The 17207-nt window shown below is 45.1% G+C and overlaps 1 long non-coding RNA gene across 1 annotated transcript; it reads right to left on the reverse strand.

The window, feature by feature from the left end:
* Window positions 1–434: 434 nt before the first annotated feature.
* Window positions 435–9066, reverse strand: LOC143783458 (uncharacterized). Its single transcript, XR_013217183.1, has 4 exons — window positions 9000–9066; window positions 5226–5301; window positions 5010–5068; window positions 435–578 (listed from the first exon to the last, which is right to left on the reverse strand). It is a non-coding gene; the product is annotated as an uncharacterized LOC143783458 (long non-coding RNA).
* Between the last annotated feature and the right edge of the window lie 8141 nt (window positions 9067–17207).

Raw genomic sequence — 17207 nt, forward strand, 5'->3', positions numbered from 1 at the left:
CTGGTATCTACGTTATTTATGGTCCATGGATCCGCTTCTTATCTCACTATATTGCTTAGGGGCAGATCACGCCATTGCTTTTGTAGGATAATATATGGACTCTGTGAGTGTTGCACTTTTGTACTGTTTGTACGTATTGTCTGCTATGTTTGCCACAGTAGAGTTGTATGTCGTTAGCTTAGATTATATCACAGGAGGAGATGATTGTTTCTCCAAAATCATCGAGTCAGTGTAAACTCCTCTTATGACCGAACAGTAACGTCCTCCTGAGTCTCCCGTCCGTCTGCGCTGCCACCACGACTCTATTCAAACATTATGGGATGGACAGACACATCTGAGCGCAGTGCCATTAAACTGATCACGCAGTGATTTTGCACGGACCCTTGTATTAATACCTCTGGTGGGCCCAATGTACCCAGTAACGACACGGCACCAATTATTATACATTTTATTGCAGCCCCTTTTTTTCCAGATGTGTTTATGAAGTCTCTTCCTCAGTGTTCTTTTCTCCATTCATTCATTAGATGATGCTAGCTGTTATATATAGATCTCCTGAAAGTCATTTTTTCCACATCTTTCTGTAACGTTGAAAAAATCATTATTGAAAAGCATCCTAATTTATGTCCTATAATGTTCAATCTCAGGCCTCATTCATACATCAGTGTTTTTAACGTGCGGAGCGACTGGACCGAGTTTCGTCAGAGTTTCACCAGAGGGTTGTAAGAGTTTCATTTGTTTTTTTTTTCACTAATGGGGGAAAAGTTCACCTTTTCCTATCAGTTAGTGAAAAATGGACAGTACGTGGATGGCATCCAAATGCTGTCCCATTTTTCAGGGACCCATAGACTTTTATTACCGAGTTTGGTTCAACACTTGGATCAATATTGGACATGTCTACGTGATTTTGTATGGGCCCATCTGTCCGAAGAAAAAATGTGACGTGAACAGCCACGTAGACTGTCATAGGTACGAGTGCTATCCATGAAAGAAACAGCTAGCACTCGTACGTGAAAAACTGAGGTGTACATGAATCCTTACTTCTTGAATATTATGGATAGGAAGAAGCCACATGAATATTCTTCTACAGGATGGCAATATAAATGACTAGAAGATATTCAATGAGTAAAGGTGAATGTACTGAGCACAGACTAGGCCGAGCACCAGGCCCTTGTGTCCTGGAGTAGTGAGATATAAAGACAAGAACTAGAGGCCTGTTTCTCTGCCACTAAAGCTGGCGTTACACATATCAACATGAATGTTAGTTCTGCTGACCGGCTATCCCTCCTGATCTCAGCAGAGCATTCATGTGTTTTCAATGTGGAGCGAGGAGAAAGCTGCTGACAGACTTGTCTGGCAGCGACTTATCCCCTGTGAGAACAAAAGGATTGGCTGTTGAAATTCCATGTGCCCGGTCCTTCTCTTCCCTGACATGTCTGTGAGACTTGAGTATGATGTGTAGAGAAGACTCACTATAAGGGCAGAGACCAGGGGCGGATTATAAGAGGGTCAATCTGGGCGGTAGCCCGGGGCCCAGTGGTGTGGGGGGGCCCTGGGCTACCGCACAGATTGCCCGCTGGCCGCCGCCATCAGGGCATTAGTGCCCGTCAGACTGGCGTATCATTTATGGGCCCGGTGGGCAGAGAGAGGGGGCCCGCATCGGGCCCCGTCTCATCTCACCGGGCCCCTACCGGCGCTACGGCGGTTTCCTATTGACGTGTGGGCGCGCGCCCGCACGTCAATAGTTAATAACAGCCGCCAGCCAATTGGAGGCTGGCAGCTGAAGTCGGCCACAGGCGCAGCAGCGCACACGTCGCCGGCGTCTGACGTCATTGTCAGTCGCCTGCGAGTGCGCGCTGCTGGAGGGAGCTCGCCGCCTGAAGCGCTTGTCAGGTGAGGAGAACTCGGTTTGTTTTTTTCTTTCTTTTTTTTTGATAACCTAACGGCAATCCGGGCGGGCCAGAATGCTGGACAGTCAGTGACACTGTCTGACTGGGGGCAATATGCTGGAGACGGAGGACACACTGAGGCAGATGATAGCTGGAGACACTGGGGCAATGCTGGAGACACTGGGGCAATGCTGGAGATACTGGGGCAGATTGCTGGACACACTGGGGGCAATGCTGGAGGACACACTGGGGAAGATGATTGCTGGAGACACTGGGGCAATGCTGGAGACACTGGGGCAATGCTGGAGACACTGGGGCAATGCTGGAGAGACACTGGGGCAGATTGCTGGACACACTGGGGGCAATGCTGGAGGACACACTGGGGCAGATGATTGCTGGAGACACTGGGGCAATGCTGGAGACACTGGGGCAATGCTGGAGAGACACTGGGGCAGATTGCTGGACACACTGGGGCAGATGATTGCTGGACACACTGGGGCAATGCTGGAGACACTTGGGCAGATTGCTGGACACACTGGGGGCAATGCTGGAGGACACACTGGAGCAGATGATTGCGGGAGACACTGGGGCAATGCTGGAGACACTGGGGCAGATTGCTGGACACACTGGGGGCAATGCTGGAGGACACACTGGGGCAGATGATTGCTGGACACACTGGGGCAATGCTGGACACACTGGGGGCAATGCTGGAAGACACACTGGGGCAGATGATTGCTGAAGACACTGGGGCAATGCTGGAGGCACTGGGGCAATGCTGGAGAGACACTGGGGCTGATTGCTGGACACACTGGGGCAGATGATTGCTGGACACACTGGGGCAATGCTGGAGCTGGAGACACTTGGGCAGATTGCTGGACACACTGGGGGCAATGCTGGAGGACACACTGGGGCAGATGATTGCGGGAGACACTGGGGCTATGCTGGAGACACTGGGGCAGATTGCTGGACACACTGGGGGCAATGCTGGAGGACACACTGGGGCAGATGATTGCTGGACACACTGGGGCAATGCTGGACACACTGGGGCAGATTGCTGGACACACTGGGGGCAATGCTGGACAATTGGACATACTGGGGCAGATTGCTGGACACACTGGGGGCAATGCTGGACATACTGGGGTAGATTGCTGGACACACTGGTGGTAATATGCTGGACACACTGGGGCAGATTGCTGGACACACTGGGGCAGATTGCTGGACACACTGTCTGGGGGCAATGCTGGACACTCTGGGGCAATATGCTGGACTTACTGGGTTAGATTGCTGGACACACTGTCTGGGGGCAATGCTGGACACTCTGGCAGATTGCTGGACACACTGGGGGTAATGTGCTGGACAACCTGGGGGTAATATGCTGGACACACTGGGGGTAATATGCTGGACACACTGGGGCAGATTGCTGGGCAGATTGCTGGACACACTGTCTGGGGGCAATGCTGGACACTCTGGGGCAATATGCTGGACAAACTGGGGCAGATTGTTGAACACACTGTCTGGGGGTAATGCTGGACACACTGGGGCAATATGCTGGACATACTGGGGCAGATTGCTGGACACACTGGGGCAGATTGCTGGACACACTGGGGCAGATTGTTGGACACACTGGGGGCGGGACTGGAGGCATGGGCAGAATGTAGATACGGGGCATGATTGGAGACAAGGGGCAGAATGAAAGACATGGGGCAGGATGGAGATAGATGGGGCAGGATGGGGAAATCATATGGGGTAGAATGGATACTCATGAGTGCAGGAGCGAGAACATATTGCAGGAGCCAGGAATGAGATACACGGGGCCAGGATTGGGAATATTATTACCATAGGGGCTAATTACGGGATATTATTAACTGCAGTGATGTATTTATTTTTATTTTTTGAGTATACTGTTTTAAATGGGGGGGCGGTCCTGTTACTGTGCAGAGTGACACTATATCGCCTTTTTTTCTTCATGTGGTGTAATGTAGAAGTTGTGAAAAATTAAGTAATGTGTTCTGCAAGCGGAGCTCGAGATAACTGTGTTATTTCCTGCAGAAACGAGTCCTGGCTGGAAGAAATGATGGCGGTCTGTGCTGGATGAAAGATGAAGGAATTCACCTAGAGACGTCACTGGTGAGTCAGTGTTACCTATACACTGACACTATACATTGTATACTATATACAGAGGTCCTGTGTACAATGTCACCAGTGATCACTGTATTACCTATACATATACAGAGCTCCTGTGTATAATACCACCAGTGATCTCTGTATTACCTCTACACAGACACTGCATACTAAGTACAGATCTCCTGTGAATACTGGCACTTATGGTGATAGTATTGTGTTGTTTTTTTGTATTACTGATCAGTATTGTAGTATTCAGTCACTATGTGGTGGTAATATGTGGTCTGGAAATGGTGTTGCGGTATTTGTCCCTTGTATGTGCTATTTGGTCACCAAGTGGTGGTAATATGTGGTCTTGACATGGTGCGGTGGTATTTGTTCCTTGTATGTGATATTATTCGATCACTGTGGTTGTAATTTGTGGTCTGGTCATGGTGCGGTGGTATTTGTTCCTTGTATGTGATATTGGTCATTTTAAAAATTGAAAAATAAATCAAAATATACCTAAATTGTATTGCATATTTTAACAAATATTTAATAGGTTACAGTAGAGTAGGGCCCGGCCCTTTTTCTGGAATAATCTGGTTCAGGTATCACATGACCCCCGTCACATGACCCCGTCACATGACCGGGGGGGCCCACAGTGTCTGAACAGCCCGGGGCCCTGGCTACCCTTAATCCACCTCTGGCAGAGACAGACTGCCGTATTTCTCGTGCGAGAATTGCATTGTAAACCTCGCTCTGGCTGTCGGCTCTCCTGACCTGAGCTTGACAGCTGCATAGTAATCCATCATACTGTCTTGGTCAGGTCAGGAGAGGTGCCGGCCAGTCCGTGCAGTGCGATGCGATTCTCACACGAGAAATATGGCAGTCTGTCTCTGCCCTAACTGGAATCATTCCATTATTGATCTTGGTTACTGATCATACACAGTATTTCTCCAGCGCTCAATAAGTGTGTTCTCTTTTGAGTAGATAATGTACAATGATAACAAGGCTTTTTACCTGCAGTATGAATAATGACTTTTTCAAGCGTTTCTTCCTTATCAAACTGCTTTTTCTTGCTAAATAGACATCAAAATGTTATATCAGAAATTATTTGCTTTTATACAGTTACAACAGCATGGACAAATGCATATCTAACACCATTCAGAGACCACTCAAGGATGGTTCCCACTAGGTAATATAATATAGTATTTTGAGCAAATTCTATTAACTTACCTGCAATGGCGATAGAAGCAAATGCCTAATACACTTGCAAAAACCATCCCAAGAAACAGGCAGACCGCCGTTGGTCCTAAATAAAAAAGATTGGTAATATATAATATTGATACAGACAGTTAACAAATCCCCTGATAATAGTTAATTCTTATATATACACTCCTTAACAATGAAATTCTGATACCAAAAAGGAAAAGTCGTGGAATTCTGGAAATCATATAAGTGTAGCTTTTTATAGCAGGATTCTCCTGACATTTTCTCAGTCGCATTTTACAGCATAAGACATAAGTCATGGTCGATAAACAGCTTACAACACAGCAAATAGATCTTATTGCTGAAAGTTATCAGTCATGAGAAGGGTACAAACAAATTTCCAAGGCATTAGATATACCATGGAACATTATGAAGATGGTCATCAAGAAGTGGCTTAAATTTGGCACAATAAATTGGACATCTCTCAAAAATTGATGAAAAGTCATGAAAAAAAATTGGTCTGTGAGGCTTCCAAGAGACCTGCAGCAACATTAAAAGAGCTTTAGGAATTTCTGGCAAGGTCTGATTGTGTGCTGCATGTGACCACAATCTCCAGCATTCTTCATACAGTGATGAGCAAAAGGATAACAATGTTTTGAACTTTTGACTTTCAAGCTCTAGATCTCATCATCCACTACTGCTTCGAACATGATTTTATAGACAATCACCTTGGCTATCTCGTGCATATATTTGACTTGCAACTATTTAGCATATGATTAATTATGCAGATTCTTGTCAAGTACTGCATTGTTATTGTTTTGCTCCTGGAGTTGGAAAAATCTTTTTCTTCCTGTAAACTACAAAATACAATCTCTTCTCACATTCCATAATAGGTCAGTGTGTTATTAGGTTGATCCTCAAGAGAAAGGTCACTGGTTCAAATTAAGGAGCAGACATGAAGAAGATTTCCCAAGAAACGAGAAACAGCATCATTCAGCTCATCAATAGCGGTCTCTCGGCCAAGTAAATTGCCAAACTGCATCATGTGAGTGCCATGACAGTTAGAAGAATGTGAACTGAAGTCCGTCCATCGATTCAAAAGCCAAGAGATGGACGTCCAGGCAAAATATCGGAGTCAACAAATTGGTTCATCACAAGGTCTATCAGTTCTGGCGCGACAAACAAGGCAGTGGAGGTGGCTCGTATGCTTCGTGATAGTAAGATCACAGACATCCATGCAAGAAACCTGCGATGTACGTTACACAAGTCTAGAATGGTGGCTCAAAAATAGGTGAAGAAGCCTCAACTTCAATATCATTATAAGAAGCGTCCTCTCAAGTTTGCGAGCAAGTATGAAAAGTGGACAGTAGAAGATTGAAAACGGGTGAGTTGGAGCGATGAGATGAAAGTCAATAAACTAGGCCCTGATGGGTGTATACGAGTCTGGAAGAAACAAGGGAAAAAGGGGATAACAGATGAAGAACTGAAGGAACAGTCAAGTTTGCTGGAGGAAGCCTGATGATATGGGGTTGTTTTACAGCCAAAGGCATCGGATACTTGACCAGGATCGATGGTGGTCTCAATGCTGAGCTATATGTAAGTATCCTGTAAGACGAGTTACTTTATACACTCAAGTACTATGGGTATGAAATGGACAAAATAGTGTTCCAGCAGGCCGACAACCCGCATGCCCCGAGATTGGCGAAGAAATTATTCAATGACAATGAAGTAGATGTGCTGGATTGGCCCCCACAGTCCCCAGACCTCAACCGAACCGAACACGCGGGTAGAATTGAAGAAAAAACGGTATACATACTCGAGTGAGTCGACCAGTATGCACTAACTTTGGGAACGTGTAGAAAAAACCTGGTATCAGATTTCTGTCAAAACATGCTGGAAACCAAATATGGATTTGCAAAATACTGACAAATTAATAAAAATTTTAATTTAGATTTCTAGGAGCAAAACAGTAACAATGCAGTGATATGACAAGAATCTGCATAACTAGTCATATGCTAAATAGTTGTAAGTTAAATTTGTGCATGACATAGCCAAGATGATTGTCTATAAAATTATGTTAGTAATAAGGAAATACACCGCACTCACGGATGGAATATATTGCAAATAGATCATATGACAATTTATTCGTGTACATACACATCAAAGACAATAATGCAAGTATATGCAGCAGAAAGCGTATATAAATGACGTTTCGAACCCAACCGGGTTCTTAATCATACTTCGCTGTGGAAAATTTTTATTATTATTGGTGATATATCTCCTTTTTGATACTGGTATATGTCCTTACCTTTAACTGATTTTTTTTCCTTGGGGCTACCTTTATGGGCTCTATGCCTTTTGTGTACATATTGCTGCTATCTTAAAAGCTATGTATGATTTGTTATGATTTACGTGTTTTGTATTTTTTCCCCATTTTTTCCACTACTTGCATTATTGTCTTTGATGTGTATGTACACGAATAAATTGTCATATGATCTATTTGCAATATATTCCATCCGTGAGTGCGGTGTATTTCCTTATTACTGTTATTGAGGACTTTTTATCCGTTACACCAGCACCTTCTTTATATATAGCTGAGTGCAGACTAATTTCTCTTAAATATAAAATTATGTTAGTCACATGTTCGAAGCAGTAGTGAATGGTGAGATATGGAGCCTAAAAGACAAAAGCTAAAAACATTGTTACCCTTTTGCTCGTCAGTGTATGACTGGCCTGTAGGGGTAAGCTCGGCTACTCTTTGCCAAAACCTATATCAAGTCTGCCAAAAGCATGTGGTAAAACAGTTTATGGTCTGATGAGACAATGGTTTAACTCAATGCTGCACATCACCAAAAGAACACCATACCCACAGAGAAGCATGGTGGTAGCAACTGTATGCCTTTGAGCTGTTTTTTGGAAGCTGGATTTGAGGTTAAGATGGAAAAAAATTATGAACAGTTCCAATATATCAGTCAGTTTTGCAATCAAACCTTCAAGTCTCTGCTAAAAAAAAACAACTAAAAATGAAGAGGACTTTCACCATGATAAGGACCCTAAGCATACCTCCAAATCAACAAAAGTGATTATGCCACCAGAAGAAGATCAAGGTTTGAGAAGTACCCAACCGAAGCCCAGATCTGATTCTAAGGGCTCATTTCCACATGCGAGGCACACGTCCGTATCTCGCATGTGGAAACCAAGCTGTGGAGCCGGCACTCCGGAGCGGAGCGTGCGGCCGCATAGGAACACATGGAGCTGCACAGCTCCGCTCCAAAGTGCCGGCGCCAGAGCTTGGTTTCCACATGCGAGATACGGACGTGTTTCTCGCATGTGGAAATGAGCCTTAACTGAAAATCCGTGCGTTGATTTGAAGAAGGCTCTGTACACAGGAGATGCCTTCACAATCTGAAAGATTTGGAGCTACTGCAAGGAAGAGTGGGCAACGATTGCCAATTCTATATGTTCCTACCCAAAAAGAATGAATACTGTCATAAATGTAAAGAATACTTCAACAAAGTATTATTTTATTTTGCATATTTATGCAACCACATTATTTTAGTTCTTTATTGCTCTTTTCCAATAAAAACAAAATCTGTTTATTTTTCAAGTTGAATTGTACAATGGTGGATGTCATAAAGGTGGGAAAAGCTCTAAAATGATTCTTCTTGGTAGGATGTTTTACACTACAAAAACCCTGATATTTTTAGAGGGTTGTGCAGAGTTTTTTGTCTACTGTATGTACATATGTCTATCTATGAATATATACAGTCGATATAAAAAAATCTGCATTATATTACCAACCTGCCATCTTGACACTGCTGACACGTTATCCTCAGTTGTGCTTGGCAGAACCCTGCTCAGAATTGTGACATCACGCTAGAATATAATGTCATAATGGTAAGTGCTAGCCCCTATAACATTATACGGGTCAATTGGTGGAAGGGAATCTATGTGGGGAATCTATATGTACCCTTTTACTATTTTTTACTAATAACAATTTATATTATATTTCATAATTTTAAACCATTGTTAGATCCAGAAGAAGAGGTAATTAAATTTACTGTCATGGCAGCAATAACCAACTGTGACTCAATAGTGCCTGACACAGACACTTACCTATTGGATTTCAGTGTTCTCTTCACCTTTAGGCACTGCAATACACAGGATCCTGATGATGCCCAGCTCCAGGGCTTTGGGTGCAGCAGCACAATGTCCTGTGAGTGTGTAAAGTGCGGCAGAGTGCTGTCCGACTACCACTAAACCCACTGACTCCATTAGCCCCAGGGATCTCCTGTCCACTTCAGCAGTGTACCTGGGACTGGCCACCTCCCCCACGCAATTCCACGCTCACCGACCTCAAGATGTCGGAACACCAGGCCCCCTCCTTTGTACCTGTGCCGAGCCCTAGGTTCCAGCCGTTACCAAAATGTCCATCATTGATATCAGTACGGTCTCCCACTGCCTTAAATAATTGGCCCATGCGGGCCCTAGCAGCCCACTGCACCTGATCTTCACCTTGTAACTGCATTTCTCTAACCACCCACTAACAGGAAGTGCCCCCTTTTTATCAACACTATTTCCCACCCACTGGGCTAGTTCTATCATTAACTATTTACTATCCTATAGACTAAATCTATTGTTCTCATCCTATGTCCTATACTGTTGCTAAACCACTTACTGTATAAACCGCACATATGCCATATCAAAACTAATCCAATGCTTACTCTGCGCTGTACATTACTCACATTACACATTAACACTTTACATGACCCATATTCTGTACATTACCGCAACACATTATATAAGACGCACATCACTATTACATGGAACACCGCATGACACTTTTCACACAGTGCTATTGTTTTTTTCAGGGCAGGATCAGGGTAGACAGTCCACATCCCTACAACTGCATTATGTTAGGACCCTGCGTGACGTATTTATGGTGGGGATACCGCGACAGAAGGGTCAGAAGATCCCAGCGTCTGGCTAGACGTACACCTGTACTGGTTGGATCTGCTTTGCCTTCCAGTTAGCTTTGCAGATTTCCCTTGCTCTGATGTTGCAAAGGTAAAACAGTTCTTTGGGTATGTTAGAGCTCCCCATCCTGAGTTACCTCAGCTGTTCTGAGTTTTCCACTTCCCTCTGTACTCTGTACAAATACTCACCTCTTAGCTTGAGTAGTTGCCAGTGATAGCTTTCTATATCTTGGAGTTGGTTTGGCAGCTGTGAGCCTTGAAAAGAGAAGCGGCTTAGGAGCTGTCTCTGGAGATTACCTTTTAGAAGTTTGTTTGGTGTTCTCCTTCTCCTGATCTCCCTTTTTCGGTTTGCCTCACCCTTCCTCTCCCATTATATACCAATCCTTAGTCTGGGTGCCCTGAGAGTGATTGTTGTTTTCTTTACCTTTGTCTGTCCCTCTTTGTGTCTGTATTATAAATCAGGACTAGCGTTCCTGCTGGCCCACGCACTAGCCAGGGCCGTTCTTAGGGAAAGACAGGGGTTAGGAACGTACACTTTTTTTTCTCTGTAGCAAAACCTGACCTCTTGTCAGGAAAAAAGCATGTTTTCCTTGGTTTTTCTTGCATTTTCATGACCTTTTTGATGCGTTTTTTTGCAGCATGCTAGATTTGTCTCGTGCATGCAGATAAAGTTTAGTGTTGAAAAAAAGTTCTATTCCATAGAATCAGGTTTTGCCACAAAAGAAAACTCTGCAAAACATGATACCTGCGTTTTTAGTGCGTTTTTTCAGTGTTCTTTTCACTACCCATTCAAGTCAGTGGGTGAAAAACTCTGAAAAAATGCTGAAAGAAATGACATGCTCTATGTCCAAAAAAACATGTAAAGCACAAAATACTGATGAAAAGCAAAAACAATGTATGTGTATGAGATTTCTGAAGTCTCATAGGCTTTGCTGGTACTGTAAAACGCAGCTGAAAATTAGTGTAAAAAAAACCCACAGCAAAAACGCCCAGTGTGCACTTAGCCTTAAACCGCCACAGGCTGGTGGTGGAGTGCTCAGTCAGAGAGCGAATACAAATAAACAAAAACTGGTGTATACAGGTGCAAACTAGGAGTAGCCATCTCTATACATAACAAACAAAGTTGCACTCGGTTGTGCTAAAGCATGTAAATATGTAATATATGAAATATGAATAGCATTACTGCTCTAGATAATAAGAAAAAATGGAGATACTTAGCACATAATTTGGTCAATTTATGCGTGCCCAGCAGCCAACAAGGCGATTCCCGGTTTGCTGGGAACCTATCTAGTGTGAATACCTCTCTAAGGCTAAAGCCTAAAAGGATCTTGCTGCATTTAAAACCTGGATCTGCATGTGTTGTAGCTGTCGAGCTGCTGTGAGACATGCAGCCACGGCGACTCAAACATAGTATTAGAGCATGCTGAATAAACTATTAGCAATCAAGCATTCTCAGATAACACCTTATCCGAGCATGGTCGCTCATCACTAGTCCTGATGTCTTTTTGTGTCACCGCACTTCCCTGCGTTAAACCAGCAGGGAATGCGGTGCTGCTGGTGATGATGAACACTGATTGGCTGCAATGCAACCAATCAGGCCTAGTCATGTTTGTTTCTTCTTCTCCCCCGCTGTACAGCACAGCTCAAGTAAAGAGCTGTGCTGTGATTTATAAAGTGTTTGCGGCCCTCTGCCCCCGCTCCATCACAGGAGTGTAAGGAGAAGAGGGAGACAGACAGCTCCCCGGTGTCGCAGCACAAAAGTGAGTTTGATATATGCACCTGACTTCCTGAGCATCACATATAACTGAGGCCCCCCCTGCAAAACCTAACAGTAAGTGACTTTAAATGTGTGTGGGGGGAATTAGACAGGGGTGATAGAGGGGAGTTTAGTCACTTAGGCATGAATGAGTGCCCCATTCCCTCATTTCTCCTATCACCCGTCTGAGCCCCCTCCCCCTGTATCACCCCTGACTGTCTGAGCCCCCTCTCCATGTAACACCCCTGACTGACTGAGCCCCTCTCCCCTTGTATCACCCCTGACTGAATGTGCCCCCTTCTCCCTGTATCACCCCTAACTGACTGAGCCCCCTCTCTCTGTATCACCACTGACTGACTGAGCCCTCTCTCCCTGTATCACCCCTGACTGACTGAGCCCCTCTCCCTGTATCACCCCTGACTGACTGCGCCCCCTCTCCCTGTATCTCCCCTGACTGAGCCACCTCTCCCTGTGTCACCCCTGACTGACTGCGCCCCCTCTCCCTGTATCACCCCTGACTGACTGAGTCCCCTCTCCCTGTATCACCCCTGACTTACTGAGCCCCTTCTCCCTGTATCACCCCTGACTGACTGAGCCCCCTCTCCCTGTATCACCCCTGACTGAGCCCCTCTCCCTGTATCACCCCTGACTGACTGCGCCCCCTCTCCCTGTATCTCCCCTGACTGAGCCACCTCTCCCTGTGTCACCCCTGACTGACTGAGTCCCCTCTCCCTGTATCACCCCTGACTGACTGAGTCCCCTCTCCCTGTATCACACCTGACTGACTGAGCCCCCTCTCCCTGTATCACCCCTGACTAACTGAGCCCCCTGACTGACTGAGCCCCCTCTCCCTGTATCACCCCCTACTGAGCCCCCTCTCCCTGTATCACCTCTGACTGACTGAGCCCCCTCTCCCTGTATCACCCCTGACTGACTGAGCCCCCTGACTGACTGAGTTCCCTCTCCCTGTATCACCCCTTACTGAGCCCCCTCTCCCTGTATCACCTCTGACTGACTGAGCGCCCTCGCCCCCTGTATCACCCCTGACTGATTAAAGGTTTTCTTCCCCCACCACTAAGAATATGAGACCCTTCATAAAAAGTTATGGCCTCGTAGGTGAGAGAGATTTCTGTAAAAAGTGTATGGTGGATGTGAGGGAACGCTCTTTTTCGATATCACTAATAACATAATACTTGACTGATTTAGGGCCCCCACCACTATCAGTAGGTACATTCACACAATGAGTTTCCTGCTTAATTTCTACAGTGGAAATCTCACAGCAAATTACCAGCAGTAATATCCACATAGATACTGTGCAGATATTGCTGCGCTTACTGCTACACAATGATGCACCTTTACCACTGACTTGACCCTTTATATTGCAAAGGATGAAATCGGTTGTAAATATCCACAGCATAAATTGACACGTCATGTCAAATCCTCATCATCGGTCAATACACTCTGTGGATTTTCTCAGCGTATGGATGAGAGGTCACAAAATCCCACCACTGCACTGGTGCTATAAAACATTGTTTTAGTGGTTAATAAACATCAGGAGACATTATCATTGAGTTTGCACCAAAATATGGGGACAAGCTCATTCTATAATATTAAGTGTCCTATCTTATATTATACCCTGATATTAGCATGTGTTACCGCACAATTGGTGGTCTTGTATTTATTTCTATGTAGCTACACACCAGACCCCAAGAATGATTTTTTCTGTTGGGCCCAAGGTGCGCCAGTCCAACTCTGGGTGTATAGTATTGGTGCTGTGCATGTTTACACGCTTGCATCCATAGGAGGTTGGGAGTGAATTCCTTGAGAGGCAGTGCTGTTCACAAGAAGACACTAGGGAGATCTAAACAAACGGCTGGTGCAACCCTGCAAGAAAATCCCAAGTGGAGGAGGCTATGGTGGAGGGAACCATGGAGAACTACAGCATCATTGTAAAGCCTGTGAAAGCAAACTTTTTGGAAGCAAACTGACTCACAAACGACTTGAGGAGTATCGCATAGTCCTTCAACCTCAGTAAAGAACCTCTAATGACCTTACATTCCATTAGATTTGATTTGCAACCTCCAAGTGTTGCCTGTAGCCACCAAGCATGTTCTACTACCAAGTGTGATCTGTTCAACGTTAGGTTCCGTGACCATTAAAGACAAGCACCCTACTCGGTAGCAACATAAAAACAGAGCAAAACTGACATTAACGTAATAGGAATTTCTGCAATTACTCCATTTTATTATTATTATTATTATTATTATTATTATTATTTATTTATATAGCACCATTAATTCCATGGTGCTTTACATGAGAAGGGGTTACATCAAATACAAATATCACTTACAGTAAACAAAACTAACAAACTGGTACAGAGGGAAGAGGACCCTGCCCTTGCGGGCTTACATTCTACAGGATTATGGGGAAGGAGACAGTAGGTCGGGGGTTGCAGTAGCTCCGATGGTGTTGAGGTGGCCGTGTGGTCTTTACAGGCTATCTATCTATTTTATCTAAATAGCTCCATGTTTGTGTAGTATATTTTTGTAGCTGCCAAGTCTTGTTTCACCTGCATAGATATAGAAAACTTCTCCTAAATAGACAACCCATTTTTTTTTTTAAGGAGGATGTGTAGTATAATTTGTCAGGCCTTCCACAATCAGATAGAGGAGGCAACACCCTGAATGACATTCATATGCCCCCCAAATAGGCCATAAATAGGTCATCACGGATAGATTTTAAGACAGTCCGAGCTGCTCACTTTATTCTTGTATCTGTGGTGTTTTCAATAATATCTTGCAAATTGATTGTCAAAGGCTTACAACTAATTGGTCACGGTCCCAGAGGGCTCCTATAATTAGCATGTAAAGCATACACATATGTGGGGATAATTATATATTGTACAAACTTCACCACCCATTAAGGTTTCGCAAAGCAACTAATATTTGTATCTGTGGCCCCAGGACAATTCAACTTTGGATGATAAAAGAGAAGAATGGGAAGACTGCGTTTCGGTAATTTCCACAGCTCACATCTCTTTCAATTGCGCACAGCATGATAATAGATGTATAATATTTGTATGTGAAGCCCATGTCTTTCTCTTCAGTTTTCTTATATTGCATGGTCTGTCCCCTTTACTTGTTTTTCTTGGTACCAGCACTCCGCCCAGTTAGGCAGGAGGGGGTACATTAGCCCGAGACTATAAAAAGGGTCTTGCCTAATTATTTTGTCTGCGACCATATGAAAGGTGATATTGTTTTTAGGGCTCAGCACTTTATGTTGGTGCAGTTTGGCAGCCATTGTTGCTGTGGTGCTGCTCCTATGACCCAGAGCCTTGGAGGGCTTTGCCTTAGTACATGGGTGCTGAGGGGGAACGGGGTAGCTCACCTTGCTAGCGTGGTGTTGCGGTGACAGTTGTGGCATTCAGTTACGCCTGGGAGGTTAGGAACCCGCTGAGAGGTTCGTTGTGACGTGGTAGTGAGCTCACACATTGTGATCAAAATGAGAAATAAGAACCTTGAGTTAAGTTTTGTACATTTTTCATACTCGCAGTAGATCAATGTATAATATTTGGCTGTGCGGTCCATAGTTTCTTCTGCAGTTAGGTTATATCTAGAGTATGATGGGAGTTAATGTGGATCGATCTCAGAATTTTTTAATTGAAACTCAGCGTTTTCTCCAATTTGTGCTGCTCTACTTAGGCTAGTTTCACACTAGCATTCGGCAGTGCTGCGGACAGCAGCCTTCTTCCTCCGTTAAGCCCCACCCACTGCCACGCCTCTTCCTTCGGCTCCGCCTACGCCTGCATGCGTCCTGCGTACCTATCTTTAACATTGGGTACGCCGGCCATGCGGATGTATGTGGATGCCTCCGCATGCGTCGTTTTGACGCTGCGCAGACTGCAACAAAATGAAACATGTTGCGTTCGACGTAGTTCAGCACTCAAAACGACGCATCCGCATACAGTCGCATGGCCTACATACCCAATGTTAAAGATAGGTACGCAGGACGCATGCAGACGTAGGCGGAGCTGAAGGAAGAGGCGCGGCAGTGGGCGGGGCTTAACGGAGGAAGAAGACTGCCATCAGCAGCTCTGCCGAACGCTAGTGTGAAACCAGCCTCATTCTGGAAGTTTTTCTTTTTCTTCTGTGCCTCTCCGTTCACTGTGGGGGTTTGCTTTTTCTCAATTGACATTGATCAAATCAAAAACATGGCTGCACCCCCAGAGAAGTTCTGTGGTGTATGCCTAATTGGTTGAAGGGAAAATATTCACATTTATTACTAGGGGTATAACTTGGGAATACAGGGGCATAAAAGAAAACCTGTTCCAGAATCAGAGGTGCAGTGCCAATGGAGAAGGCACTCTGCCAATGGATATGGCACTCTGCCAATGGAGAGGGCACTCTGCCAATGGAGAGGGCACTCTGCCAATGGAGAGGGCACTCTGCCAATGGAGAGGGCACTCTGCCAATGGAGTGGGTACTCGGCCAATGGAGAAGGCACTCTGCCAATGGATATGGTACTCTGCCAATGGAGAGGGCACTCTGCCAATGGAGAAGGCACTCTGCCAATGGAGAAAGTACTCTGCCAATAAAGAAGGTACTCTGCCAATGGATAAAGTACTCTGCCAATGGATAAAGGTGCTCTGCCAATGGATATGGTACTCTGCCAATGGAGAGGGTACTCTGCCAATGGAGAGGGTACTCTGCCAATGGAGAGGGTACTCTGCCAATGGAGAAAGTACTCTGCCAATGGAGAAGGCACTCTGCCAATGGAGAAAGTACTCTGCCAATGAAGGTACTCTGCCAGTGGAGAAAGTACTCTGCCAATGGAAAAGGTGCTCTGCCAATGGAGAAGGTACTCTGCCAATGGAGAGGGTACTCTGCCAATGGAGAGGGTACTCTGCCAATGGAGAGGGTACTCTGCCAATGGAGAAGGCACTCTGCCAATAGATATGGTACTCTGCCAATGGAGAGGGTACTCTGCCAATGGAGAAGGTACTCTGCCAATGGAGAAGGTACTCTGCCAATGGAGAAGGTACTCTGCCAATGGAGAAGGTACTCTGCCAATGGAGAAGGTACTCTGCCAATGGAGAAGGTACTCTGCCAATGGATAAGATTTAAATAAAAAATCCAGTGAAAAGTCCTCTTTATGTGATGGGATGGATGTAGGGCCAGTCTGCAACTAGGGACTGGAAATCCAGTGCAAAGGCGGTGCTGCTCTCTTTGCAAGCACCAATAACTCCTGGCACCAGCACTACTGTCCCAATATTCTCCT

The sequence above is a fragment of the Ranitomeya variabilis genome, chromosome 6 (genome assembly GCF_051348905.1).
Source record: "Ranitomeya variabilis isolate aRanVar5 chromosome 6, aRanVar5.hap1, whole genome shotgun sequence".
NCBI classification, from domain to species: Eukaryota; Metazoa; Chordata; class Amphibia; order Anura; family Dendrobatidae; genus Ranitomeya; species Ranitomeya variabilis.